A 26,257-nucleotide genomic window follows, 5' to 3' on the forward strand; every position below is an offset into this window, starting at 1 on the left:
AACCTAACACCATCATTAGATTACCTAGAACTCTCCCCTTTGACTGGATTATCCTTTTCACGAAAGCAGGGTTTTGTTTTCGGATGAATCACCTTAAGTAGATTGGAAAGAGAGTTACAATTGATCAAAACGGTAACCACCATGATAAGGGGATGGGTTAACATGAAATTGAAAGACAAGGGAGATAAAGGATGAAGGGTGGTGAATCCATTACCTCACTCCAGAATACCAGAAACAAGGAAGGTCTGATCTCCAGATCACTGCCAGCACTTCAGATCCGCTTTCGGCACTTCTCCGCAGTCGTCTAACCTCCAAAAACTATAACCACGAATAAAATATTTGTAAGTTGGACGAAGGTTATCTTTTATAGAAGTTAGGGGGCAAAATAGGGCAAAACCCCGAAAACAGACCGGGCGGTTGCTTGGTTTGATCGACCGCCACTAGCAACCGCCCCCATGTATTTTGCCATACAAGGGTGCTTTTGCTAGGAGGTTGATATCCAAGTACAACCTAGCCCTAAAGAAGAGATGGGGGAGATCTTACCTTCATTCCAAACATCTCCAGACATCACTTGCCTTCTAGAAGATCAACTACCAAGCAAGGCAGGCTCTTCAGACAGGGGATCCAGATCCATGGGTTCAGGGTATGGATCACAGACTTCTATCCGGACACTCCACAAACTTAGCCTACTAGACCTTCGGGTTCTCGGATCTGCAATACGGATTTCGGGTTAGAAATACGGGGGTTATTACAATTACAGATGCCCCCTAGATCAAACTCTGGAGAATGCCCCTTAATCCAAGAGTTACTCATTTCATCTGAAAAATGCTGCACAAAAAACTTCCAACTGCCTCACTTTACTCCAAAGAGGCTGTTCATGTTCCCCCAACTGTCTTTGATTTGGAGAAAGTAATCCAAATCCATATCATATTTTCATACAGTGTCCCTTTGCACAAGAGGTTTGGCAGGCTTTTCAATTTTCTTCTATGTTCATAAATGGTAACTTACAAAACATAGTTGCACAGCAAATCAGTCAAAAGCCTTCAACATCAAACTCTGTCTCCACTCTTAGGCTCTTCACTGCGCTTTGGTTATATTGGAAAGCATATACATACTTGATAGAGTCACCTCACACCTCATCTGCTACTCAAACTTACTTTCAAATATGGAAAGGTCTCCAATTTTACTGTCCAAAATTTGAGGAAATACTTCCTCAAAAAGATTCAGTCATCATTAAATGGGAGACACCTATTCATCCTCACATCAAATTAAATGTGGACGGATCACTTTTCCATAATAAGCGAGTCGCCGGATATGGAGGTATAGCAAGAGATCATCAAGGACAAATGATATTTTGCTTCGGAAGTGCTGTGGAAGCGCAGGATATCCTCAAAATAGAAGCTTTAGCCATTCGACAAGCGATGATCTGGGCTCGGGATTTCAACTTATCTTACATTGAGATAGAATCGGACAATCAGGTGATCATCAATATTTTGCAAAATCCTATCTCTAAGTCCCCCTGGAAGGTATATCCAATAGTTGCAGACATTTTGCATCTGAAGGACTCTTTTGAGTTTATCTCGTTTAGACACATTCTTCATGAGGCTAACATGGTGGCGAATACCCTAGCAAAGGATAGTGCACTCACACAAGATGCATTCTTAACTGTAAATTCCCCCCCCCCCCCCCACCCCTTATTTATTGGCTTTTACTGTTTGACTTGTTAAGAATAGGTTGTAATAGAGGTTTCTCTTTTCAATAAATCATTATCTTCTTACCAAAAAAAAGACAATGGCGGTATTTAACCAAGATTTTGATTAACAACAGTATTTTAGCCTAAATCTTAGTTGGCAAGTTTGCTACAGGCAATTATGCTAATAGGCAATTTTGCCAAAGTCAGATATTAACATTAGATTGATTATGGCGGTTTGTCAAATTATAATTAATAACTGAGTATTCTACCTATGAGGCCATTCAAGGTAGACTAATCATTGATTAGAAAAGGACTCACAAGAGAAATGCTTTTGTAGTCACATAAGGTTTTGTATTCTTTACCTCTTGCGTATACCCCAAGAATTCATACTAACAAGTTGTTAATGTTTATAATGACAAATAGTTGTAATCTATATATTGAGAAGCACCTCTTGCTGTTGTTCACATTAATTGTTTGTTGGTTGAATCAGGATTTCTGAGTGATGAAAGATTATAGGAGTTATGGCCAAATGCCCAAGAAAAGGTACCCATATTAGCATACCCTAAGTGGGAGATTATTGGGTTGTGGGCTTAACTAACATTGGTTCATTATTTGGGCCCATATTCATTCAAAATATTTAGTCAGGAGCATTATTGACCTTGTTATTGTGGGAATGACTAATGTTAGGGTTTTATATTATAAATAACATCCTGGGTCCCTGTAGCCATTTCACACAATTTTGGGTTTGAGTTTGTTCCACACAACTTTAAGTGTAGGATTTCAAAGAGTAAAAGGGCTCCAGAAGATTCAAATAAAGGAAAGTGATGCGAATCTATAAGAAGAACATTAAATGTATTTATTCATCTATGTTTCTGATATTGATTGCATACATTGCATATGTTTTAATTATTATAAAAATAAAATTATTTAGGGGATCCCACACCTATACTTCTGTTGGATATTAATTTAACTTTAGTTCCACTAACACCATATTTACTATTGTAGTTCTCTTTTGGATTTCTGTGTCAACAGGGATTTATGAAACACCATGTTTAAGAGCCTACTCATTCTAGAAGAAAGAGAACTACTTTTGAAGAAATATCAAAATTCGCAAGAAGAGGGAGATTTGGCTTTGAAGAAATATGATAATTCACAGAAACAACAGAGGCTTATCTTTTTCCTCTTTCATTCCCCATGTCGATGGTATTACCAGTTCTTTTTTTTTTTTTTTTTTTTTTTTTTTTTTAATTTTTCTGGTAGATTCAATATTGAGTTTTGACTTGCTTTCTGCATTTCGGTCCTCTTTTCGATAGGTTATAGAAGTGAGTTGTTAATAACTTGAATTGTTAGTCAATTGCTTTGTCTAGGATTAGAATTTTACCAATCTACCAGCCAAAGCTTGCTGTTTTACTTGTGTAGCATTTCCATATCTTATTTCTACCGATCTGCCAAACACAAAATTATATATGTGCACTCCTAGTAAATTGATCTAGATTTTTTTTTTGTTCATCCAAATTTGCTGGAATGTGGTCGTTTATCTTGACTCAGCTGCTTCATAATCTTGGGTTTCAACAATGTTCTCAAAAGTTCACAATCACAGACCTACGCACAGAAGTTCTGTAACTTGTGCTGGTACTTCTTTGTTTTGCAAGCTACTGTGATTCTGTGAGTGATTTTCTTCATGTGAAATGTCACTAGGTGAACAATGCATGCCTCCCGCTATTTTTTAGTTTTTTTTTTTTGATCAAAGAAAAGTAAGAGATATTACTGATTTGAAGTCAAATAACATAGTTTGTCGGCCTGTTTTGGCCTTGGGTTACAACTAGAGTTTGAAAAGTTGGTAATAATACTGCTATTCGCCAGCCTATTTAGATGGTTTAGGAGTCCTGGGGATTTAAAATTACAGAACCTTGTATTGCCTAATTTCAATTTGATTTCTACCAGATCAGTGATGAGGTGGATGGGGCAATTTTGTTCCGGATGATTTTGGAGGAGATTGGGTAACTTGTCTTCATTAACCCAAACTTCATGAAACCGATCAGTTTCCAGCTGGTTAGCTTTTTTGAGAAAACCCTTGTTTGTCCATTGAATTGTCCCATGTTTCAAGATCCCCGTGCTCCATCCCGCTTGGTCTAGTGATGCATTATGTACCCCTGCACAGAGTAAAATAGTATTATCAGAATTTATTTCCTCAAAGGAATTGGTCTGGGTTTTATTGTTTATAAGTTCCTTCTTAAATGGTGAGGCTTTCATATCAGATAGCCATTTGTTTGTATTTTGTAGTACTTTGTAGGGGTTAGGCATAACCCCTTCATTATTGCCTTATTCCTTTCTGCCCATAAGAAGTAACATGTGGTCACAAAAATCGAGAAGAACCAGTCAGTTGTTTCCTTATCGCGATGAAATCCAACAAGGAAGTCGTTGCAAAGGTGCAGAATGGAGATTTGCTGAAGTCGTTCCGTCCGTAGCCCAAGTTGTCCTGTAGCCCATATTCTTTTTGTCCATTCGCAAGAGATGAAAACATGCCAGCTGGTTTCTGTCTTTTCACCGCACAATTGGCAATGATCATCCATCTCCGTCCATTGAGAGAGAGTGGCTCTTACTGGTAATCCTGCGTTTAGTAAACACCAGAAGAAAGTTTTGAGTTTTGGGTGTAATGGCATCTTCCAGAACGTTTTCCACCAATTGGTGAACTCATGGGACATTGCTTCAAATTTCTATTTAGTCAACGCTTTTCCAGCTAATTTAGCCGAGAACTCACCAGTATTGGAGATGCGAGAGGTCCAAGTATCCTGTGACAAGTTAAGGTTAAAAAGTGAAAGTGGAAAAGATGGAAGATTAAAGTTTGTGAGGTACTCCCTGTTAATTGAGGTGTATCGTGACATCTGGGCAACTGTAGTGTTATGCGACCAGATGCTGGATAGAAGGTAAAGCTCATTTATACATTTTGCCTGTGGGAGCCAAGGGTCATACTAGAAGGAAGTGTCAGATCCGTTACCTACTTTTCTGGTAATCATTCTTTTGAGATCAGGTAAGATGCTAAAGAGGCTCTGCCAAGGCCAAGAGCCACTCTTGAGTTTGAGATTAGGATTGAATAAGCTGGATTTGGGAAAATATTTGGCTTTCAAGGTGGTAGCCCATAATGATGATGGTTCATGTAAAAGTTTCCAACCTTGCTTGAGGAGAAGGGCTCGGTTGATGTCTTCCATTCTCTTGAACCCTAGACCCCCTAAGTGTTTAGGAGTACAACATTTCTCCCAAGGGATTAAGGTTAGCTGTTTGTTTTTTGATGGGTTTCCTAACCAGAACCTTTAACAAATTGAGTCAATTTGTCTACAGATTGCTTTTGGAAATTTGAAGCACTGCATATGATAGAGGGATAATGGTTGAAGAACAGATTTTATAAGAACTTCCCTACCGGTGAATGACAGGGTGGATGCTTTCCAAGAGGCAAATCGATTATGGATTTTTGAAAGGATGAAATTGAGATTTTTTGTTTTGGATCTGCCTGGGAATAAATTGGTTCCTAGGTAGAGAGTCTTTTTTCATTTCTGAGATACCCAACATCGACAGGATTTGGGTTTTAAGTTCACGATTTACATTTCTGCTAAAGAAAGCTCCACTTTTTTCAAAATTTATCTGTTGTCCCGTAGTGGCTGTGAACAGATCCAGTGCCGCCTTAATCGTAAGAACATCCTCCTTTTCGGCTCTACAGAAAAGAAAAGTATCGTCTGCAAAAAACAGATGTGAGACTTCTGGGGCATTTTTCGCAATCTTGATTCCTTTGAAGCTGTTGAGGGACCTATATTCATTGAGAATCCTTGCTAATACCTCCATTACCAAAAGAAAGAGGTACGGGCTGAGGGGACACCCTTGTCGGATTCCCTTGGACCCCTCAAACCACTGGTAGGGGGTGCCATTGATTTTGACCGAGTAGGTTGCCGAACTTAGAAGCTTTGAGACAAGATCGCACCATTTTGGTGAGAACCCAAGGAAAGAGAAAAGGTTGGAAATGACGCTCCATTCAACCCGGTCATATGCTTTTGACATATCAAGCTTCAAAGCCACATATCCGACTTTTCCCCTAGTTTTGTTCATATGGTGGAAAATTTCATGTGCCAAAAAGATATTATCCGTAATTTGCCGCCTTGGTACAAAAGCCCCTTGTAAGGGTGAGATGATGTTGTTGAGGAACGGTTTTAACCATAGAGCTAGGGTTTTGGCCAAGATTTTGTAAGTGACGTTGCACAGGCTGATGGGTCTAAAGTCTGAAACTGTCCGAGCATTCTCTTTTTTTGGGATGAAACACAGTAAGGTGTGATTAGTACCCCAAGGTAGGGTTCCTTCAAAGAAGAAGGAGGTCACAAAGTTGTGTACATCCAACCCCATAGTATCCCAGTGTTTTTGAAAGAAAAAGGCATTGAAACCATCGCAACCCAATGCTTTGTAAGGTCCCAAAGAGAAGACAACTCTTTTGATTTCATCCATACTTGGGGGTATGGTTAAAAGCGTAAGAGGTTCAAGGTCCGACAGAGGTGGGAAAAGACCCTTTATTAAGGTGGTATCTTTAGGATTGGAAGTGGAGAATAAGTTTTGCATGTATTGAGCAAAGGCTGAGGCCATAAGGTGAGGCTCTGTAAGAGTTAACCCTTCATGGTCAATACAGTCAATCTTCCTTTTGTGATTGTTGATTTTGGAATTGAGATGGTAGAACCGAGTGTTCCTATCTCCCACAGAAATATATTGATGTCTGGATTTTTGGAACCAGAAAAATTCTTCTGCATCAAGGGCCCAGGACAGGAGATCTTTTTTCTGTTTGATAAATGGCCAGTCAGGGTTATGAGAGGATTCCAGGGCATCAATTTCATAGGTCAGTCTACCAAAGAGCTCATTAACATTCCCAAATGAGGATGTGTTTCAGGCAGAAAGGAATCTTGAGAGGTTGGCCAGTTTTCCTACCAAAGGTTCACCTCTATTTGCGTCCCAGTTGGAGGCCACGTCATTGAAAAAGGTGGGGTGAAGATGCCAAGCAATTTGATAGTGGAAAAGTTTTTTTCCCACTTGAGAATAGTCTCTGATTGACAGAAGCAAAGGGTTATGATCAGAGCATGATGCCGGGAGTCTTTGAACCTGGGTAGAGGGGAAGGTGTTGATCCAGTTGGGGCTGGTGAAAATATGGTCCAACTTTTCTTTGATGAGATTGGGTGGTTTTTGTCGGTTTGTCCAAGTATAATAGGTTCCTGGTGCATTAATCTCCAACAGGGATTGGGATTCTACCAAGTTTAAGAAAACTGCCAGTGCCTGAGTTTTTTTGAATTTGCCCCCCAATTTGTTGTCAGGATGTATTACCTCATTATAGTCCCCCGCTATTTTTTGGTTTATGATATGTTTAGACACAGTATATGCATGTGATGAGTGATACCTCATTCTCTCAGGTCTCTTCTTATAGTCCTTTCTTATTGCTCAAATCAAGTTGAGCCCATTCTCTCCATCTTACTTGACCTGCTTCAACCTGCTTCACCCACCTCTTTTTCTCCTTACTTTTCTAGTAAATCAATTTGAGCACATTGCTTTTTTCGTCTGGGCAGCTAAAGCCCTGACATCTCACTTAGTTTTTGTCGGCAGCACAGTCATGTTGTTGTTATATGGGTCATTGATCTGTAGGAAGGATTTTGAGTACTTACTGGTGTGATTGCCAATGGTCACATAACTGACTTCACCATGTTTGAAGGAAATAATATACCAAGGCAAATTTATCAGGATGGCTCAGAAGCTTGCTGTTGTATAGTTATAATTTTTTGAAAATGATATGTTGCTTCTTTTTTTTTTCTTTTTTTCTTATTCTAATTCTTTTGGTTCAAAGAGTGATATATTGCTACAGGGATTGGGGGATTGTTGACCACGTAATCTGGGGTACTATAGATTCCAAAAGTGCTTACCTGTATGGCTAATAGGTAATTAATCTCTTCCTAGGTCTGTATTCTTATCATGATTAATTAATGGAGAGAGAAACTAGTTTGATCCTACTAGAGTGCTATGAAGCACTATAGAAGAAGGCAAATATAATGCATGTACCAAAGACAATGTTGTTTATTCTTTATTCTTCTTATTCTTTTTTTTTTTCTTTTTTTTTTTTTTTTTTTTTTTTGTCTGTTCATCTGGGCCAGCTTGCGCGCACCTCGATTACATCCTCAGACGGAGCTTTATTGTCCATAAGGGTCGAACCCATGACCTCTCCACTGAGAAGTATGGATCTTACTACTCTACTAACCCTGCATTGACTATGCCAATCACTATAAGAAGAAACTAAATGCTTTTTATAAGACATTCCATATTTTGAAGTCTTACCTGATCTCTAGCTTCAACTGTATTCCACTGCGTCTATAGCTGAACCTTTGTGGGACCCAACTTGATGGTTAAACAGAATGAGAAAATTTCACATTCAAACTTTTATCATGTTGCTTGGATTCTTGTTATTAGGCTTGCTAAGCCATTAAATTCAAAAACTGCACTTTTATCATGTTGCTTGGATTCTTGTTATTAGGCTTGTTAAGCCATTCAATTCAAAAACTGCATTTTTCTGTTGTCAAACGGTTCATATAATTTGATAAGGTGAGTGGTTATGACTGTTCCTAAATTAGTCTTATATGTGACATTTTTTATTGGCTGATTTCAAACTTCAATGTGAAGGGTTGTTTCTTTATACTTCCTAGAAAGACATTAGAAAGGAGGTTCAACCTATGAGTTTAATAGATCATCCGAATCCAATAAAGGCGTACTGTTCTTTTGTTATGGACCAAAATCTCTCACCAAATGTTGTGAAGTCCTTGTTCATGAACAGTGTCTACTTAGTTGTGTTTGTAGCTTGACTAACGAAGAGCCTTTGCATCTCTTTTTATTCCTTCGTACTTGTCTATCAACAATGGAAATTGGAAACCCATCAGGCTGAGCAGAATGAGTGATTTTCCAATTGTGATATGCCTCCAGCTTGATGTAATTGGGACTTGAAATTAGATGTGAATAACAAACGTTGAATCTCCTATATTGTGTATATCTTCTTAATCAAATTTTTTTTTGTTTGCCAACTCCGGTTTCAAGGCTTTGCCCGACTAATCCGGTGTTCAACCCGGGTCGCACACCTGGCTGTGGTGGGTGAGTCTCCCAGCAGGGATTTTTTGCATCCACAAGATTTCAATTTGATAACACATTAAGATGTTCACCCATATGATGCACACAATGAAGGCAGTACATAATACACTTGTCAACGATTTTTCCCATTAAATTTTATTACGAACACTTGGGATATAAGCTCTCTGTTTTTCATTTTAAATTTAGACGTAGAAGTTCCAATTCTCATTCAATTATTGTCAACGCTAAGGTTTAGGATAGGTTGAATTTTAGACTATGAAGTGTGGAAAGATACAAAGAGGAACTTGCAGCTATCAAAGAAGATCGTGAAGGGCTAAACATCATGTATTAAGGGTTTTCACAGTAAACCTTCATTAATTGGTGATTGGTAGTAAACACTATTATGTGGAAGCATAATGTGTATGTGGGCTCATGGTATGTTGATATGTATTAAATAATTGTTTGAAAAGCTCAACTTCATCAACATTTTGCGGAGCCTAATTTGATAGTTTATGGGACTACTATGAATGACCCTACACTTGGAGGGATTAGGATTTCCTCCACCTTGGTGCACGGTGCACCTAATTTTTCTTTCTCATAGTTCATCTAACATAGGCCCATGGAAAGTTATTTCGGCGAAATTCGCCGGTTTCGTTTCGCCAGGGGGCAAAACGAAATGGTTCAAAAATCGCCGGAAAATTGTCGATTTTCCGGTGAATCAGCGAAAATCGCTGGGGACGATTTTCCGGTGAATAAGCAAAAATCGCCGGAAAATCGAGGCGAATAAGTGAAAATCTGGGTTAAAGGAGAAGAAGAAGAAAGAAAGAGAGAGAGAGAAAAAAAAACAGAATGAGAAACGAGTAATAAGAACTAAAAAGAACTGTTGTCCTGCTCCGGCGAGTTGGCGGAAAAGCACCTACAAAAAATCACTGGAAATAATGAAGAGAAGAAGATGAAGTTTTAAAATTTAAAAAATCACGTTTTCATATCAGGCACACACGTGGTTCAAGGACCATGGGAATATGGGATTAATAAAAAATATAGATAAATGTGAACTGACTGGTGTGATGTTTTGCAGGTATTTTTAAATTTTATATTAATTTATTTAACTGAGTGTGATGTATTAATTTAGTTGACTGACTTTGATGTTTTGCATTAATTACATCACATTAATTTATTTAAAGTGGTTGACAGCTGGGTGGTTTAAACTTCAAATTTCACATTTTTTAAAATTTGTAAAGAAACTTGGGGCGAAATTTTGGCGCGAACTGAGCGAAACGAACGAATGTTCGTTCCATGCATAGGCCACCCTGAGTCCATTTGTATTGTATCAAGTGGACTGTGAGAGGGACAGTTGGGTGCACTGTACACGAGTGGAGAAGACCTGGACACCACTTGGAGAGGGTTATATCTCTGTATTTACATAATTTTTAAGACTTACAAAAAAAAAAAAAAAAGTCATTTTACAGAAAGACATACCAAATGTATTTTTTAATGAAAAAACTATTTTTCCAATCGATTACCAAATGTTTTATGTTTTTTATTTTATTTTATTGCAAAATGATTTTTAAGAACCAAATGTTTTTTTTTTGTTTTTGTTTTTAAGTAGGTAAAATACAAAAATAAAATCATGCCAAAAAAGCTTGAGGCTCATTTTGGTATCAATTCTCATTCTCTATTATGCCTATTTAAAAAAAAAGTACAAGAATTCATTATTAGTCAACAATGAAAAATGGTTTGGTGAACTATGTCAAATATAAATTATGGAATGAAAAATAAGTTTGGTATGTCAAATAAAAATTTGTTAGAAAATGATAGCGAGCAAGTGAAAAAAGAGAAAAGAGAAAAGAGAAAAGAAAAAAAAAACTATGGTTTTTTTATAAAAGAATGTGTATTGACTATTTTACCCTCATCTTAACTATAAAATTTTAAATAAATCTTTGCATAAATGAAGAGAATGAAATTCTCACCATAATCTATAATAGACAAAAAGTCTAATATGAATTTTGGAGGTTTTTTTTTTTATTATTTTAAATAAAAATAAAAATGATAATAGATGCCAAACAATTTAAAATAATGAAAATTTCTCATAATGGAGAATGATAATTGATACCGAAAAGAGTCCCAAGTCTCTCGGCTCCTCCTTTCTTGCCAAACAAAGCCAATGGTGTCGCTTGATTGTGTTCTCCTTTCCATACGAGCCAGCCTCCATCCACAATCTTTTAAGTCTTCTAACTCTAGCTTGAAATCTATGCAACTAGGAATCCAAAACAGCGAAAATCATGACCAGAAAGAGCAACCAATTATGGTTTCTCTCTTGTCATTCATCACGATTCCTCACTCCCATGCTCAATCAGCGTGGACAAATTTCTTTTGTGAAGAAAAACAATAGCATCCACCTTTTCAATGCTTTCAAGGAGAAAGAGTGAAAGAGAGAGAGAGAGGGCAAAACGAAAAAGCAAAATGCCAATGCAAGGTTGGTTGAGTGGTAAAGATCCATGCATCTCAGTGGGAGGTCTTGGGTTCGACCCTTGCGGATGGCATTACGGAGTAAGGTTTCAATCTGATTCCAGTTAGACCAGGCAAAGGAGGAGATCAGGTCTTCGATTGATGGGTGGCATACGACAGAGTGAATGGAATCTGTTAGCAATGATCGGTGGAATGGATTGGAATGCTCGAAACTGCTTCCACCAGCAGATTCAAACCAGCGATTGGGCCGCCTAGTGGGGATTGTAGAGCAGCAGGTAGGGCTGGAGAGGATGGGGCCGCAGGGAAGAAAAGTGAAAAGGTTGGGGACAGATGTAGAGGGTTGTGGAAGGGTGTGGGTGGTTGGTTCTTATGGAAAGCCATCGTGGTTGTAGAGGTGGTGGTGGTGGTGGTCACAGATGATTAGGGGAGGGAGGCTGTCTGAGGAGGTGAGAGAGGAGGCAGAAAGTAGTGATGCTAGTGCCTTATTGCCTGCCGGAGCAAAAGACGGGAAAGATGGAGGGAAGGGATAGGATGATGAAGACTTGGGTTAATTAGGGGAGCAGAGAGAATAAACTGAACAGACGTAGAAGACAAAAACACTCATGTGATCAGTGTCACAGATTCACACAGCCTCATCAAACCAAGTTTTAAAGGGCCAGCAATGGACCAGACCTAACCAGCAGACCTCAGCTTGTAGAGGATCCAAAAAGAGAGAGCTGGAACTTCTAGCCCTCCGATATCTGCAACCACTAACCAGCTTAGGCTGAAATTTTGGGAGTCTTTCAATGCTGCAACACCTTTGTGTGATTCCAGTTTGACGCCTTCTTCACTGGTGGTCCCTAAGATGCTGTCCGACCTTCTATTTTCTAGATTACTGTCTAATTTTGTGACCTAATTCCATTCTCCAGCCTGACCACCAGAATTCAACCTCCATTACAGCCACATCACTTGGCAGGATATAGAGCTTCAGTCCACTACCTAAATTTTAGTTTTGAGGAGCTGGTTAAACCCTTTGGCCAGGGTTTGTAATTGATCATGTACTTCAGAATATTGTGTGTTTGGAATGAGTTAGTTTGCTATTCTACCCATGGTTCCTTCAATCAACAGTAAAGTCTTATTATGCTGAAGGTGTGATATTTTATATCAAGTTTATACCCTGATACAAGTCTGAAGATGAAGTCATCAGTAACTTCCTTTGCAGGACACGGGTCTATTCTGCCATGATTGGTTAAACTCTCTAGAGAAATGTTTTGATTGGTACAACCCAATAGAGGAAAGTAAACTCAGGCTTGTTTACTCCTAATGGATTGGTTATGCTAGATGATGGTGAAAACTCTGTGAAGAGAGACGCATAGTAATGTGGGACAGAGTAGAGAAGGAAGGAAAGAAGACAGGAAAAAGAGAACTGAAAATGTGAAAAGGAAAAAAATTAACAGAGAAGAGGGAGAAGAGATCTTATAAGAAGAGGGGGGAAGAAGAGGAGTGCCCACACAGAAATTAAAACAATGGTACGTGGGTATTTAAAGATGAGAGTTACTAAATCAAATAATCCTGAATCCTTAATTGAACCCAGATTCTAAAATAAAAATTACAATGAACTCAATAAATAAAACCTAAAATAATAAATATCCTACGAAACCCAAAATTTGATTGGATCCGATTCATCTTGAACTAGGTCCCAAACAGATCTAGGCCGGTCCAAGGCTGCACTACAACATGTAGCTTGCGAATGTGAACCTAGAACTTGGGAAGACGAGGAAGTATGAGTTGGAGAAAAATTACCTACCCAAACTTATGCACAAAGGCTCTCTCACCCCAGGATGCACTTACATTTGAAGCAACCATGAAGCAACTATTAAGCGGCCCCTCTTCCAGCAATGTTTAAAGCCAAATTGGATGCCACCAATCTCCACCTCCAACAGATTCTATTGTGACAGTCAGCCAAAGTTTCAAGGATGGAAGTGCAACAAGAGTAGAAACCGCCAATCAATGGACCAGGACACAAAATTTAGGTCAATCTTCAAGCTTCCAGAAATTTCAGAAATCAAGGAATAGTTTGAAGAGAAGTTTCAAGCTACCTGAATTTTTTGAAGAGAAAGCTTCTCATCTCGAAGATTGCATTTCAAACATCTGTGAGCTGCAAGAGAATAGTTTTGGCCTGAAACTGGACATGCACCACACTAAGACAATTCCTAAATTCTATAAAACTTGGGGAAGACCTTTTAAGCGGGTGAGAATTGATGTAGATCAAAGCATGAAGAAGAAAGATAACATACTGTTTACATTGTTGTTCACATGAACAGCATCACGGCCCCCATTGAACTGAGTTTAGTGCAAGCATTGAAAATGATCAAACTAGCCAGTGATGTGAAACAAATTCTAGGGTTTAGTTGTTTGAATATAGCCCTAGAATCAAGCACACTCTAGGATCCTCCCTGAGAATCAGCAGTCTTCTAAGCTAGAAGTACCTTCGGTGGTTGGGGTTTGGATGGATTTAGGGTATACAAAGATTAGGCTAGGCCTAGGGTAGTTTTGGCCAAGACTTAGGGATTTATGTCTTAAGGTCTGCAACCTTGCTGTAAGTCTGTAACTAAAATTTCAGGACTGAATTGTCTAGTTTAGGGTTACGGTTAAGTATTTTTTATTATTTTGAAAGCTCAAGTATAGTTTTTACATTAGAACAAGCTCCCGTTACAGTTTCAAAATCATACCCATTTGACCACCAAAGCCATCAATCTGAAACTTCAAAATAAAAATTAAAAACATCTTTTTCGAGATCTTGACAAGATATTGAGAATCTCACCTTGTTGAGATGGCAAGTTCAAAATATATATATATATATATATATATATATATATATATATATATTTGTTGTTGATAGAAACAAGTTCAGAAAACAAATTTAAAACCATGTTTTGCATATATACTCAAGGCAGAAAAAAAAAAAAAAAAAAAAAAAGAAAGAAAGAAAGAAAGAAAGAAAGAAGAGTTAAAAGAAAAAACTTGAGAAGAACAAACATAGCTTGAAATGTAACTCCTAGTTTTGTACCCAATTACATGCGCTCCCTTTTAATCAAACCAATTACAAATACCCTCTTATGAATAAGGTCTGCGAAACAAAAAATCTGTTGATAGTATGGACTGAGGTTTTCTAATTAGAATAGGATTTTGTTTCCTAATAAGTCTAGAGTTTAGTTTTTTATTTCGATTTGTTTTGTATTTCCTTTTCCTACTCAGAGTGGGACTCAAAACTATAAATACCCTATTAGGGCCTATGAATCAAATACTTTTGAGCAATATCTCTCCAAATTATAACATGGTATTAGAGCCATGTTAGACCTGAGACACCAACAACCCATCGCAAGTCACAGCAGATCATCGTAGGTTTCAAAGAACAAGAAAAGCTTCCACCACCATCTGTCACATATGTAACTTCATTCCTGCCTCTATCGACACCTCCAACAAACCTTAAGTCACTCATAGCCACCATCACCTACCGTTGTAGAACCATTTCAGCCTCAATCGAACTCCAAAAACCCTTATTTAAACCCATCGATTGTTCCTAGAAGAGTTGCTGCAACTTTCAGACTCTTCTAGGGCCATTGTCTGCCTTTTTTAGTCCCTTGCAACACTCATAGGATGATATGAACTCCAGAAACAAAAATAAAAAAATATTTTCTGTTTGTTCTTTAGTCTGCAATGGTGTTTAGTCTTTTTCCCCCACCCAAATAGCCTTATAAACCTATTGCCTACCACATTTAAACCCTCTATATTTCTCTAGAGTCTTCAACAATGCTTAAGAATGGTTCTAGGTACATCGTAGGTAGCAACGAATGTTTTCTGAGTTTGCAAGGGCCTGTTTTGTAAATTCAAATAGTTACAAGGGGTTGTTTTGTAAATTCGAGCAGTTCCAGGGATTTGTTTGTAAATTCATATATTATCAGGGGTTTTGTGTAAATTCAGTTAATTCCAAGGAACTGGTTGTAAATTCAAATGGTTATAGGGAGTTGTTTGTAAATTCGAATAGTTTCAATGATTTGTTTGTAAATTTGAGTGATTTCTTCTTGCGATGGTTGATTCCACATCTCCCTCATTTGGCACATTTGAAGAGTCTCCCATGTCTTCTATTCATAGGGATTGTGAATTTTCTCCACTTGAGATGACCACTGTGAAACCCAATGGGACAAATTGTATTAGATGGTCTCGTTCAGTTTTCCTTCTTGTTGGTGCTCATAGTCTCACTGATCATCTTGATGGGACTTCTACCAAACTTTCCACACCTAGTCTACAACTTTCCAAGTGGTACACAGATGAATGCTTGGTCATGGGTTTTCTAATCAACCCCATTGAATCAAGAATAATAGAGAGTTATCTCGTCCTTCCTGATGAGGCTAACGATACATACTCCAAGTAGGCAATGATGCACAGTGCTTTGAAATTAGACAGAAGATCAATCAATTACAACAGAAAGACAATACTCTTTCTCAGTACTATAACACTCTTCAGGGATATTACTAGACTTTAGATTTCTACAGGAAGTGTATACCTAAGAATGTTGAAGATGTTATTGCCTAATAACAATTGGAAGATAAATAGAGAGTTAATGATTTTATGGCAGGATTGAATATAGAATTTGATCACATTCGCACACAAATCCTTTCTAGAGAATTTTTCCCTTCTCTGGCTCAAGCCTATGCTATGGTAGATATAAAGGATAGTCGACGGACAACTATGGTACACACTCAGGCATTTGATAGATCTACATTAGTGTCTGATTTAGCAATAATAAATCTGGTTTTGGTGATTTTCACCCTCCAATAAAGCGTGAGTATTATGGAAAAGAGCAGCATACAAATGACAAGTGTTGGAAGTTACACGAACGTCCAACAAATTTCCGTGGAGGATGTATGAATGGGAATAGGGGCAACAATCAAGCATCTACAAATCAAGCTAGTTCTGACACCTTGAGTACTCCAGCACCTTTTTCCTCAAATGAGCTCTAGCATCTTCACCAGTCAATGTCCAAACTTGACTCATCTTCCCCAGTTCCGACTTCCAGAGCAAGTGTAGCTTCTTCCATTATTCCCTCTGCTGATCCACAATTCTCTACAGGTATTTTTGGTTGTCACAATGTCAATTTTACGTATCCCTCTTGGATAATCGACTCTGGGGCAACCAATCATATAACAAACTCATCTACTTTGTTCTATACTTGTTCATATGTTCCTTTTGCTCAGGATGTTTGAACAACTGATGGGTCTCTCTCCCCTATCTCTAGGAAGGGATCTATTATCTGTTCACCTTCTCTTACCCTATCAAATGTCATGCATGTTCCTAAGTTTTCGGCTAATCTTTTTATCTATTAATAGCCTTACTCATGATATGAACTACAAAATAACATTTTCTCCCTTCTCATTGTGTGTTTCAGGATCTAGAAACGGGGCACACGATTGGTAGTGGTAAACAAATATGGGGGCTTTACTTGTTGGATGGGTCCCCATTAGCTCTTTTTACGACTTCTAGTTCCACCTCTCCGCACTTTTTACCTAATAGCCAGTGACATTGTCGTCTTGGCCACGTTCCTTTACCTATTTTGTCTATGTAATTTCCTAATTTGATTAAAAGATGTATTTGAATGATTTTTATTGTGAGACCTGTATTTCAGCCAAACAAACCAGGCATGTTTACCTGAGTTCAGATCGTCGTAGTAAAATTGCTTTTTTAGTCATTCACTTTGATGTGTGGGGTCATTGTCGAACTTTGTCTTTATTTGGACATCGATGGTTTGTTACCTTTATTGATTGTTGCAGTAGGACCACATGGGTTTACTTCACCAACAAGTGATGTTTTGTCGTGTTTCCAAAATTTCATAAGGACTTAATTTGGGGCGATGGTCAAAATCCTTCGTATGGATAAAGGAATTGAGTACTTGGGTGGAGCATTCCCTTCCTACATAGCAAACCATGGCATCATACATTAGACTAGTTGCGTTAAAAGACTTAAAACTCCACTTAAAAATGGGGTTGCTGAACGCAAAAATAGACATTTACTTAAGGTAGCACATTCCCTTATATTTACTATACATGTGCCTCCTCATTTTTGAGTTGACACATTTCTTATTGCATCATATCTAATTAACCGAATGCCTTCCCGAGTCTTAAACCAATGCTATCCCCTTCAAGTTCTTTTAGGGACAACAGCCTTTACAGTGCCACCTAAGGTTTTTGAATGTGTTGCCTTTGTCCGGAACCACCGTGTCCATGGTAAGTTGGATCCTCACAGGTTAAAGTGTATTTTCTTAGGTTATCCTCTTGCACAAAAGGGATATAAGTGTTATCATCCTAGTTCTCATTGGTTCTTCATCTCTATGGATGTTGTGTTCCAAGAACATATTCCTTATTTTTCCCTACACCTCTTCAAGAGGAGAGTTTTTGTGAAGAGGTTCAAGCATTGATTCCTCCGAAGATTCCTACAGATGATCCTCCTTTGGAAAATGGAGTGAACAGACAGGAACAGCTGGTGGATGATGTGCCCGAGACTAGACCTCTAGAGACCTATCAAAGAAAGCAGCAAGTGACCTCTTATAAACCAAGCCAATTAAAAGCTTCCGTTCCTGGCCATGAACAATCCGTTCCTCCAAATGACTGATCTTACTTTGGACTTACCAATTGCATTAAGAAAGCAGCCTCAAACTTGCACCAAACATCCTATTTCCAATTATGTTTCATATCAATCCCTATCCTCAGAATTTCAAAGTTTTATTTTCTTTTTGTCCTCTACTTCTGTTCCTAACACTTGGCAAGAAGCATTATCTCACTCAAACTGGAAGGAAGCCATGGATGAGGAAATCCAAGCTCTAAAGAAAAACAAAATGTGGGACTTGGAGACTTTGCCTATAGGAAAGTGGATTGTTGGGTGCAAATGGGTGTTCGCGATCAAGCACAAGGCAGATGGGACCATTGAGAGGTACTAGGCAAGATTGGTGGCAAAGGCTTCACTCAGACTTATGGCGTTGACTACCAGGAGATATTTGCCTTGTTGCCAAGATGAACACAATTCGTACTATTCTGTCATGTGCAATTAATAAAGGATGGAGTTTACATAATTAGATGTGAAGAATGCTTTTTTGTATGGAGAACTCCAAGAGGAAGTATACATGGATGTACCACCTGGGTATTCTACTACCGAAACTCATGGGAAAGTGTTCAAGTTAAAGAGGGCTTTATATGGGTTGAAGCAATCTCAAAAAGTGTGGTTTGGAGGTTCCTATACAGTTGTACTCAGATAGTAAGTCAGCGATCAGCATAGCTCACAACCCAGTACAGCATGACAGGACTAAGCATATGGACATTGACAGACATTTTATCAAACAGAAGGTTAAGGCTGGGTTGGTCCATATCACCTTTGTTACTTCAAACAAGCAGCAGGCTGAATGTGCTCACAAAGAGCTTAAGCATGAAGGTATTCAATAGTATTACTGGCAAGTTAGGCATGATAAATATCTATGCTCAACTTGAGGGGGAGTATTAAAAGTATGGACTGAGGTTTTCTAATTAGAATAGGATTTTGTTTCCTAATAAGTCTAGAGTTAGTTTCTTACTTCTATTTGTTTTGTATTTCCTTTTCCTACTCAGAGTGGGACTCAACTAGATTGTAAGTTTGTAACTATAAATATCCTATTGGGGCCAATGAATCAAATACTTTTGAGCAATATCTCTCCAAATTATAACAAAAACCCAGTTCATTAACCTTTGCACATTAGATTTCGAAATGAATTTCAAAACAGGCCATGACTATTTTACCCTTTTAGTACTTTTCTTAATTAGTGCTATGTAAAACACCACTTATAACCTTGTCTTCTTCCTTTCTTCCTCATCATTTGTCTGCCTTTGAAGAAAGCAGATCCTAACATCTCAACTTCAAAACAACATCACCTAAGATCCTTCTGCTTCCATGAACCCTTGCCGTTAAGCAAGAAGGCTCTGTAAAACGAAGAAGTTCTATTTATCTAGCAGCAGAAGTTGGATACTCCCTCTGAACCACTGAAGGAGATTGAATTTCTCAAGGATTCTGATAGCCCTAGCAAAGAACCTGAAGTAGGAAGAAGAGGAGATGACTCTGCTTCTGAAAGTTCTTCTAACAGGGACAATGCTTTTCCTGATCATTTCCACCAATGGATCGAGGATAAAGGTTATTTGATTTAAAATTAAATTCCCTAAGAAAAATAAAGTTGTGACATGATGAGAGCGACAAATTTCTGTCATTGATTTAATGAGGGCATAAGAAGAGGTGGAAAGGATAGAGAAACTAGATGAGGAAGTGTGGCTACTGCCAATGATGGGTTAGTAAAGCGGTTAAAGGCTCAACCTCCCACGGGGAGGGCTTGGGTTCGCACCCATTCGGTGGCATTAATTATATAAAAGCTCCCTTGAGGATGTAATTGTGGTGCGCGCAAGCTGGCCCGGATGAACCTCATATCCAAAAAGAAGAAAAAAAAAGTGTGGCTACTGCTACCGCAAACAGGTTGTCAAGATGGTGCCGTAGAAGCACTAGCTTAAGAGAGCACCTTGTAGGAATTTCTCATGACTCTTCCCCTCAGGTTCTCGATTCTTAAAAAATTTTCTTCTCGATTTTCATGATTTCTGTTTACAGAGGAAAATGGACCTGTGGTTTTTGAGGAAATGGCAAGGTTAAGAAATTGGAACAGAAAATCATAGAGATCAAGATCCCGAAGTTTCTCACTGAGAAGCAAGAATTTTCCTTAAATTCTCATGGGGATCAGAATTCAATCATCTGAGCACACATCTGAGATAAGATAAGATCCTATTTGCAGCAGCAAGCCCAAAAATTAAAAAAGTGTAATTTCATCAACAGAATTTTGCTACATCTAATGTATCGTAGATCTTCTTCTTGCTTAATCCTCTGTAGATTTCTATCAGATTCCCAGGTTAATGTGAGTGAAAGAAGAGGCAGAAGATGAAGATTCTTCAGGTCAAGAAGTTGCAAAGCAATGATAACAATAGGAGAAGATGGAGACAATGAAGTTGGTAACGAATCCCATTGTTTTTTTAAGTAATAATATGTCCCACTTACTTGTGTATTAAAAGGAAGTAAACAAGAAGTACGATGAGAAAAGGGTATAGGTAGTATTTTCCTACCCGTAATTTTAACTCATAACAGAAAAAATTGTCTTTTACTCGTTACATCTGACAGTCCTATTTCAAGAGGCACACTTAATTGGGTCCAAACTAGTGAATGCACATGAAAATCCCAAGAATTAATTGATGAGGTTGAAGGGCAATACCTGTTATTACCACCTCAGGCACTTCATTCAAGAACCCTGTTTCCTTATAGCCTCCTCTTTCCAACCCATCCTGTGGCACAATGAATGTATACAATGAGGTACTCAATCTAGATACTGGAACTTCTAATATCTCACAAAGTATTTGGAAGCTACTTTTGCCAACTTCACAACTTCGGCAATTGGCTTACCAGACCATCTCGAAATGGTGTCTTTAGACCAGTCTTCGGTACCTACTAACACTCGGTTAAGTGCAATTAGATTCTTTGTACTAGTTAAAACTCAAAAGCAGTAAAGGAATGATAAAATGTGTGTACATATATGAAAAGTCAACCAGTTAGGACCATCATGAAATAATCTATTACCAGCCATAGAAGCAAAATTTGAGCAAAATTAACCGTTTATATACATGTGTATGTGTCTTGTGACTTCAGAGATTAGCGCCATTGCAAGGGCATCTTGGTCCTTGTTTCTATTTTATGGTTTAGGGCTGTTTCATTGTTTTAAATTACCTAATTTTGCCATAATAAGTAGGAGAGAATAGATTTTCATTTACATTCAAACATTAATAAATAAGGTCTACAATTAGGAGAGAAAGTAATCCCAATCACAATCTGCTTCTTCTGCTTATGCAACCTCTTTTCTCTCTTTTCTTCTTTTTCTTCTTCTCATTCTGTTCTACATTCTTCTGCTGGTTATATATCTATCCATTTATCCTTCTATCTATCTGTCTACCTATCTATATATAGATCTATACACTTAAACCAATACCAAAACGTTCCTTGAAGTGCAAAACCTAGAAAAAGGGGAAAGGGAGAGTGTTTAACCCATGAATCCCTTAACAGAAACCAAAACTTTCACATATTTAGTTTTTCATCATAGAGCATGTCAGAATTTATGTGGGGAAGATAAAGAAACTGAAAAAGGAAAAAAGAAAACCACAGCAGTGCACCATAAAATTTGCACAAGGAGATACAAGCATTTTCACATTCTTGGCTGAGTTGTCAGTACAGTATCTTATTTCTTGGCATCTGCCTTTCTTCTGCTGTCCAATCAGCAGTCATATCAAGAAAAGTTTGCAGCGATACCTCATCATTTAATATTCCCACCTACATGTGATACAGTATCAGAATCATTCAAAATTGCCTAGCCAACAAGCCAATGAATGATCATGTATAAATTGAATGCAATATATGCTACAACCAGTAGGGTACACATAAATACCAACAGACACACCTTAAGATAACTGAAGTCTAGAACTTTATTGTTCATGCAAACAGAAGCACCAAAAATTAATTGTGTTGAGAAAAATCGATTTTAGTAGAATGGTCCAAAGCCCTCTATTTATAATAAAGTGGGAAGAAGACTATTACATAAATACTTACTTGGGTAACAAAAAAATAGAAAACTACATGAACTAAAACTCTTAGAATTGAACTCCTAATAGAACTCAACCAACAGTCCCCCTCAAGTTGAGGCATAGATATTAGTCATGCCCAACTTGCCTACAATAGGAAGGATATCTCCTTCTTTTAAACCCTTAGTGAAAATATCGGCCACTTGGTCTCCAAATCTCTCAAAAGGCATGCAGATCAGCCCTTATTCCAGCTTTCCATTGAAAAAAAATCTGTCAATTTCAATGTGTTTAGTCCGATCATGTTGCATGAGGTTGTTGGCAATACTAATGGCCGCCTTGTTGTCGCAATACAACATCAATAGGGTTTGGAACTTGAATTCCAATATCTTCTAACAAACTGATAAGCCCCCGGTGACTCGGGTGTGCAAACGTAAGATTAGGGGAAGAAGCGTGGGATCATCACCAACAAACACAACAGACCAAAGCCAGTCCAACAAGCAAGCAACAGCTGGCAAATTAGTATTGGGCAGCAACCACCCTGCTGAGGACAGAGGAACATAGATGATGGGCCACCTCCCAAAAGAAGATTGGTGTGAGATTTAAGAGGTTGTTAGGAATGTTGGTAGATAAAGGAGGGAGTGAGGGGGAGGAGGAAATTATGGGGATAGAGAGCGAGTTGAACTTGTTGGGACAGAAGGGTCTCTAGAGTAGGATTTTTGTAGGGTTTTGGTGTTTTTCCCTGATTGCCTTGCTTTGGGTTATCGGCATTGACAATTCAGCTGTCATTGAGAATGTTTTGTTCAGCCGTTATTTCCATCTTAATGAAAATAGCCATCGTAGTGTTGCCGTTGCTTGTTAATCTCAATTAATCTCAAGATAAACAAGCAACAACAACACTATGATGGCTATTTTCATTAAGATGGAAAAGCTGAACAAAACACACTCAATGACTCAGCTGAATTGTCATTGCCAATAACCCAAACAGAGCAATTAGAGAAAAACACCAAAACCCTACTCGAGAGACCTTCTCTCCCAGGCTCCAAGCAACTTCAACTTGATCTCTATCCCATAATTTCCTCCCCCCCCCCTCCACTTCCTCCTTTATGTACCAACATTCCTAACAACCTCTTACACCTCACACCAATCTTCTTTTGCCAGGTGGCCCATCATCTCTGTTCCTCTGTCCTCAGCAGGGTTGTGGTTGCTGCCCAATACTAATTTGCCACTTGTAGCTTGCTTGTTGGACTGGCTTTGGTCTCTTGTATTTGCTGGTGATGATCCCACGCTTCTTCCCCTATTCTTATGTTTGTACACTTGAGTAACTAGGGGCTTATCACAAACCTTTTAACCATAGTAGTTCACAAACTCCATGAACCATAGCTTTGTATTCAGCTTCTGTACTGGATAAAGCTACCACATTTTGTTTCTCACTCCTCCAAGTAACTGGATTACCACTAATGAAGGTACAATAACCCAAAATTGACTTCCTGTTTGGAAACCCAACCCAATCTGCATCAGTCTAAGCTTCTGCCCTTAGATTTTTAGTGAGTGACAAAAGTATTCCATTTCCAGGAGTTCCCTTCAAGTTCTGCAATATTCTGGTACAACCTTCATATGAGTTGAATATGGATCATGCATGAACTGGTTTACTATTCTACGACATAAACAATGTTTGGCCTGGTATGGATAAGTAAATAAGATTCCCCACCAGCCTTTGATACCTTCCTTTGTCCATAAGTTATCCCTTTTTCTCCTTAAATTTATCTCCAGCCTCAATAGAGGTATCAATTGCTTTACACCCTGACATTCCCACTTCTAATAAAAAATCTAGAACATACTTCCTCTAGGATCAGTATATATCCTTCTTTCATTGAGCAACCTCAATTTCTAGGAAGTACTATAACTTCCCTTGATCTTTAATCTCAAACTTTATGCTAAAGAAAGTCCTTCAATCTTTGTATTTCCTCACCATTATTCCCAGTGATGACAATATCGTCCACATAAACAATGAGAAGTGTGATATTAGTATTTAACTTCTTGACAAACAGTGTATGATCAACATTGTTTTGTTTGTACCTAATAGAGGACACTGCCTTTTGGAGGCATCCAAACCAGGATCTAGGAGACTGTTTTAACCCATAAATTGACCTCTTCAACCGACAAACTTTCATTGCAATATTGTCATTAGAAAAACCATGTGGGATCTCCATATAGACTTCCTCCTCCAACTCTTCATGCAAGAAGGCATTCTTCACATCTAGTTGGTTCAGGTTCCAATATTTGTTCACAACTTTAGATAACAGAACTTTGATAGTGTTCAGTTTCGCAATAAGGGCAAAAGTCTCTTGATAATCAATGCCATAGGTTTGGTAAACCCCTTTGCAACTAGTATAGCCTTCAACTTATTGACCGATCCATCCATATTTTATTTAACTACAAAAACCCATTATAGCCCATGGATTATTTTGGAGGAAGTGTAACCAGCTCCTAAGTATCATTTTTCTTCGTTGTTTGCATTTCATCTCCCACGGTTGCATTCCATCTCTTATTAGCTTAGGCTTCCTACCAACTTTTAGGAACAAAAAAGATGATAGAGAGGATATAAAAGCACGGTGTATAGTAAGGGCAAAACTCATTAAAAATGACATCAATGGACACAATTGTTTTCCTTGAAGGAGGATAATAACATTTGTACTCCTTTTGAGTAGTAGAATACCCCAGAAATATGCAATGTAGGCTACGGGGAGCCAGTTTACTCTGGTGGGCTGGGATTCTGGCATAACACACACACAACTAAAAACCTTTGGGGGAATAACAAATGAAGAGTTTCCTTAGAGAATCTCATTAGGACATTCAAAACCAAGTATCCTATTGGACATCCTACTCATAAGGTAAGAGGCAGTAGTATAGCATCACTCCAATATTGGTTAGGGACATTCATAGCAACCATAAGAGAACAGTTATCTCAAATAGATACCGGTTCTTCCTTTTGGCAACCCCATTCTGGGCAGCCGTATCAACACAATTAGTCTAGTGTATTATACCTAAGTCAGAGAGATATCTCTAAAGTCACCATTAATCAATAAAAGTACCAAAGTATATATAGTTAGTAATAGATACATATTGATAAGGGCCCCAGACATCAATATAAATCAACACAAAATGAATAGGTTTTCTATTATGAAGAAAAGGTAAATAAGTATAATGAGTCTGCTTCGCAAAAATGTAGCTTAAAAAAAAAATATTCCTTATTACAAAACAAAACTAAATCAGGAAATACTTTCTTAAGAGTTCCTAAAGGGGTTGACCAAGCCTACGATGCCACTAATGAAGGTTTGACATTACCAAGTGGACCTGATGAAAATATGTAGCCAAAGCAAAAGTAGATCCTCCAATTGGCTCCAGCAGATAAAGTCCATTATCTAGTTTACCACATCCAATCTCCTTCCCTTTACCAGATCCCAGAAGACACAGTAGGATGGAAAAAATGTCACTTTATAGTACAAGTCATGGGTAATACTAATGATAAAAAGTAAATTAGTAAAGAAGGAAGGAACATACAAACTTTAGACGAAAAAAGTGATAGAGAATGCTGAATGGTCCCTTTTATAGCAATAGAAAAATAAGAGCCATCAACAATTCAAACTTTATCTTTCCCAAAAGTATGAAAAAGAAGGGTGAACTTGCCATATGATCTGTGGCTCCTATATTAATGATTTAAGGAGAAGAAATAAAAGAAACATGGAAGCCTATAAGAGTTTTACCTGAAGTAGAAAGGTAGCAAGTGATATGGCCAATGGAGGAAAGAGTGGTAAAGGTTGCACCAATAGTAGAGACTACAAAATACGTCACAGAGTAGCTAATTCCTCCTATGAAAAACCAATGTTTGCAGAAGATGTTATGGGAATAGTCTTAAAAATATTAGCCTTCGGTTTTTCCCTTCTTTGTGCCCCTTTCTGTCCAAAATTAGCAGGCTTCCCATGGAGCTTCCAATAATTGGCCTTGGTATGATATGGTTTGTGACAGTGCTCACACTTGACAATTTTCTTGATCGAATCAAATTTGGTGCTAACAGATTGTAAGGTTGTTTTCTCCACAATAAGAGTATGAAGCATGGCTAATCGAAGGCTTTCCTCACACTGAAGTGACTAAAAAAAGGCATAAGACTTTTCTAATGTGGGAAAGGGAGAACAACTCAATACTTGTACCCTGATCTAATCATGCTCTACAGTCAAACCAACTAAAAAGTTCTATACCCGAATCTTATCAACATGCTTCCTATAAGTAGCAACATCATTTGGATTAGTGG

General features: G+C 38.1%; 1 pseudogene across 1 annotated transcript in view; it reads right to left on the bottom strand.

The window, feature by feature from the left end:
- Positions 1-14,256: 14,256 nt before the first annotated feature.
- LOC149005380 (disease resistance protein L6-like) overlaps positions 14,257-26,257 on the bottom strand; it is a 49,261-nt pseudogene continuing 37,260 nt past the window's right edge. Inside the window, exons 10-11 of the transcript XR_016169953.1 lie at positions 20,783-21,700; positions 14,257-20,664 (exon numbers count right to left, since the gene is read on the bottom strand). The product of XR_016169953.1 is annotated as a disease resistance protein L6-like (transcript). The remainder of the gene's footprint in view (positions 20,665-20,782; positions 21,701-26,257) is intronic.

This window comes from Hakea prostrata, chromosome 9 (assembly GCF_041222555.1).
Source record: "Hakea prostrata isolate BN-2017 chromosome 9, UWA_Hpros_2, whole genome shotgun sequence".
Classification (NCBI taxonomy): domain Eukaryota; kingdom Viridiplantae; phylum Streptophyta; class Magnoliopsida; order Proteales; family Proteaceae; genus Hakea; species Hakea prostrata.